Below are 5,382 nucleotides of genomic sequence, written 5' to 3' on the forward strand. Positions count from 1 at the left end.
CAGGGAAGATAGACCGCGGGCCAGGAGCAAATATCGTCAGTCATCGCCTCCCGCGTGATACTTTGTCAGATGATAGATTAGATGCTATCATGAATTGAAAAAATAGTCAGCCGGTTGTATCGCGGTTGGAAGACCGTCAGTTGATCATGCCCGCAAATCCTTAAGGCGTTTATTGAAATGCCTGATGAAATCCTACATGCAAAGTTTCATGATTTAGTTATTACTATAATAAAAAGGTACAGCGCTTATTTTTTACACGTTTATGCAAGTAGTGACGGTCTTTCCACCGCTATATACCGGCTGACGGTTGTTTTTATTTATTTATTTACATGTTTCGGTGGCTGCCATTCCTCAACCCACCAACGGAGCGCCAGCTAACGTCCATGAGGGATCATCATACATAGCCGTTAACCAATATACGTGTTATCGCCCGGGAGGCGATTGGTCATGGAAACCTGTTCGTGGCTCGCGGTCTAAGAGTCCTGATTAGTACTTTAAAACCTTATTATTAGTCACAATTACAGATATAATTGTTTTTATTGGGGCCATTTTATTTAGCCTGACTTATTTTGACTGGGATATGGACCGTGGTTACCTTTTGTTACCCGTGAACAAGATGCATGTAACACTTTAAACTCTCGCGTTTTGTGCACATATTTAATTACACAAACGGGTCTACCGCGATTTAACCGCGATATAATTTCATTGCTTTTACCTTAAATTCCGATGTTTCAGCTGAGTTGCACCAGTTCTCCGTGACCACACTGGTGCAACTCAGCTGAAACGTCGGAATTTAAGGTACAAACAATGAAATTATATCGCGGTAGACCCGTTTGTGTAATTAAATAAGATGCATGTAACTGCGCCGAAATATCGGGAGCTCGAAAACAATACAAAAGGTTTTCACGATCCATATCCCGGTCGATATAAGTCTGGTGAAACTAACCGTGAATCATTCAAAACTATCATTTTACAGATGTATTGCATAATCGTTTTCCTTCGTATTTAGTCGGAAACGTTCGTATTTGTCATGCTACTTCAATCAACCTCGGTTTTTGTACGGCGACTGACTGAAATAGCAAGACACGTTCGTACGTTTCCGTGAAAATACGAAGGAAAATAATTATACACTACATCTGTTTTAAAGTTGTACAATCGTCATCAGATATATCGGAGCGGATGAGGTGCTCAAAAACATCTGAGCACTAACGTGTTCAGATATTTGTGAGCGCCTTGGATGCACCGATATATCTGATGGCGACTGTACAGTCACCAGCATAAATATATTACTATGGGCAGCCGTGCAAAAATATCTGATCCTCCATTTGGGGCATAAGTATATGACGACACTACCTCGGTAAAAATTTTTGATGATTTGTGGCCGGCAAAAACATTGTTACTCTGTATCCGCATAAATATCTGATCGGGTCGCTTAAAAATATTTGATTACTCATAAAAATTAAAATTATGTGATTACTTTCACCTGGCATAAATATCTGATACACTATGAAAGCAATATCTACATCTGATGGCAGATGGACCGCCTATATATCTGACACGTTGGAAATCAAAAATATGTTATTGTTGTTATCAACCTGCAAAAATGAACCATACCCGTTTGGTATAGAGCCGTAAATTGTATGAAGTTATTTGACAATTCACGAAAACAGTGCAGACTTGTCATTGCATATGTCTGTCTCACATTTTATTCTATCATCAATTTGACGGAATAAAATGGTTTGTAGCATTGAAATAAAAGCTTTGTTGCATACAAGATTATGATCGTGTCATTCACAGACGCGCAAATTTGTCAAATCTAACCTTTAATGCCGTGACAATATGAACCAAGGCACGCATCTTCTGACTGAATGACATGATCTATATGGTATGTAAGCCAACTTTAAATATTTTCCCTCTACGTTTCGAGCTAGGGAAAATAACCTTTTGTTAATCGCTTTATTGCCGCTCGTAGGGCAGCTGCCGCACAACTGCATTCAATAAAACATGGCAGATATTTATCAATTTTATTTTCACTTTCTTACCAATAAAAAACTTAAAATAAATTGTCTTGAACTTAAACTCCTATCCTATGCTTTAATAGAATACGTGAAATGAACTCTAATATCTAGTATGCCCACCCTCGGCATTGATAACATCAGTCAGCCTGTCTCGCATGGACATAACCATGTTGTAGCAATGATTCAAGCCCCGCAGAGATTCCCATATGTCAAAGCAGTGCCGAGTTAAAGTTGCCTTCGTTCTGGCTTGTATGGAGTCCCAGTGCTGTGTCATTATGGCCCACAAGTTTTCAATGACATTTAGATCTGGACTTTTAGGTGGGAAGTCTAACAACGCAATTTTCTCTTGTTCGTTAATCCAATGGCGAACAATACGGCTGTTGTGAAAATAACAGTTGTCCTGGATCACAGGATTGACGTTTGGATAAGTAATATGCAACGAGGGCAATAGCACATCGTTGAGGATTTCAATATAATCTCGGCTGTTTAATCGACCAGTTACTTGGCACAGTTCTCCCGGCCCTGCAGACGACATCCATCCCCAAACTCCGCATGAAATACGGCCCGATCTTCTATTTTCCATTACGTTGAATTCGTCATCCATGCTTGACTGAAACACTTTTTCATCTACAAACGCGAAAGTTTCTAAAATCAAAGTTTAAATAATGATTCGCAAAATCGAGTCGGAGGTCCTTATGTCTTCTTTGCAGCACGGGTTTTCGTGCAGGGACTCGATTTCTTAAGCCAGCCGCTTTCAATCTTCGACGAACACTATCGCGGGATATACCATAGTCATTTGCGACTTCGAGCGTTGAAGTTATAGGATTTTCTTGATATAAGCGAACAATATTTTGATCTTGAATGGCTGTTGTTTTACGGGGACGACCTAAACTTTTATGATGGTCGACATTGCCTTCTGATTCCCATCGCGTAATCCATAACTTAACGGTATTTCTCTAAAAAAAAACAAATATTAAGAATATATTATTAAGTAATAACACTATTCATGAAGTCGGAATTAAGTAATTAAATATAAAATAACTTACAGAAACTCCTAACACATCCATTATTTCATGAATGGGTTTATTTTCCTCGTGCATGGAAACAATTCTATGTTTCAAATGGTCGTCGACTCGATAAGTCGCCATGATATTTATTTCTGTGCCTAACTGTTGTGATTATCCCCAAGGAGTAAATTAATAGGCAACTATCCCTACGAAATAATAATAAAGTCGATTTTATGTAATGTGACATATTCAAGTTGACTTATTTATTATTATTTTTAATGCCATGTAAGAAGGAGGCTTATTATATACTTACTATACTCTTTGGGTTTATTACACATCTCCTATCAAGTCTTCTGATACATGATTTTTAAATAAGTCACAATTTAACTGTGCAAATAAAAAAATGTGAGACAGACATATGCAATGACAAGTCTGCACTGTTTTCGTGGATTGTCAAATAACTTCATACAATTTACGGCTCTATACCAAACGGGTATGGTTCATTTTTGCAGGTTGATAACAACAATAACATATTTTTGCTTTTCCAACGTGTCAGATATATAGGCGGTCCATCTGCCATCAGATGTAGATATTGCTTTCATAGTGTATCAGATATTTATGCCAGGTGAGAGTAATCACATAATTTTAATTTTTATGAGTAATCAAATATTTTTAAGCGACCCGATCAGATATTTATGCGGATACAGAGTAACAATGTTTTTGCCGGCCACAAATCATCACATATTTTTACCGAGGTAGTGTCGTCATATACTTATGCCTCAAATGGAGGATCAGATATTTTTGCACGGCTACCCATAGTAATATATTTATGCTGGTGACTGTACACTACCTTTTTTCATAATTAGGATATTTTATATTTAATCTGAATCATGAGTTTTTTCTTCTATCCTCCTAAGGCCCCAAGGTCCCACCTATAGTACTAATACTCCATTCCCTGCACGATAGGTTCATATTTCAGTGGCAAATTTTGGGTTTTTCATTTGTATGGCTGGGCGAAAGAGTTCGTGATTCTGTGTAGGGATACAAAAATTTAGAGATTAAAAAAATGTAGAGTCAGACCAAGATAAGTCTGCAGCGATTTTGATAGCCCAGACTGATGTGCCTAAATTGAAGAACAAAGTCTTCCAGTTTCAATTTGACCCGTTGCGTTGCCATGGTAACGTTTGCCTCGGCCACTTTTTATACACCGTGTTTTTTTTAATTAGCGCTGGTGGCCTAGCGGTAAGAGCGTGCGACTTTCAATCCGGAGGTCGCGGGTTCAAACCCCGGCTCGTACCAATGAATTTTTCGGAACTTATGTACGAAATATCATTTGATATTTTACCAGTTGCTTTTCGGTGAAGGAAATCATCGTGAGGAAATCGGACTAATCCCAATAAGGCCTTAGTTTCCCCCCTGGGTTGGAAGGTCAGATGGCAGTCAATTCTAGATAGATAGATAGATAAAACGTTTATTTGGATGCTGCAAAAACACACAATTTACAAATAGGTGCATTACAAACAGAACAAAACTAAAAATATGTACAGAGTTTAATTAACAATAAAAAAAAATACTTAAACACGAAAAGATGGGTTTACTTGCTGTACACTGTGTGCATTGCAGCAAAAACAAAAGGGTTCCGACTCAGCTATACGCTTCGCTCTTTTGAGCAAAGCACTGATATTCTGCCGGAACCCAGATCACGTTACAGTTGGGTAAATATGATGGTAAAAAAGTGTGTAGTTAAATGGTGTTAAAATGTTCCGAAATAAAAATACATAAATAAAACAGAAATAAGAATATTAAGTGGCCATAAAATAAAATAAAAGTGAGTAAGTGCATAGAGTTTGGTTCTAGTTCTCCTGGAAATCCTCCGAGTTACCGATTAGATCCTGAAATCCGCAACCAAAAAGCCATATGGTATCCCTGTTTTTTGTTTTTCAAGCAGTATCTTTTTAAACTGGTGTTTAAAAGTTAGTTTATTTTTGAGCTTTCTTACAGGTGGAGGGATATCATTCCAGCATTTGGTCGCGAGATATCGGAAACAACCGGTAAATGCAATCGTTCTATGAGGGTACATTTCTAAGAGACAACGCCGAGTTGACCTAGTGCCATGACGGTTGTGAAATGTTGAAAAATTAATTTTGGAAAAGAGATATTCCGGAGTTTTATTGTTTAAGACGCCAAAGAGGAGACATGCAAGATGTAGATGTCGCCGAGAAGACATATTAAGCATGGACGATTTGTTCAGTGGGATCTGTGGATTAATGAAAAAAAAAAACCTTAATATTGCACGTGGAAATTTATATTCTAATACTTATTCTATGTTAATCACAACAAACTTTATCTACAAGTGT

The sequence above is a fragment of the Cydia splendana genome, chromosome 20, assembly GCF_910591565.1.
Source record: "Cydia splendana chromosome 20, ilCydSple1.2, whole genome shotgun sequence".
Classification (NCBI taxonomy): domain Eukaryota; kingdom Metazoa; phylum Arthropoda; class Insecta; order Lepidoptera; family Tortricidae; genus Cydia; species Cydia splendana.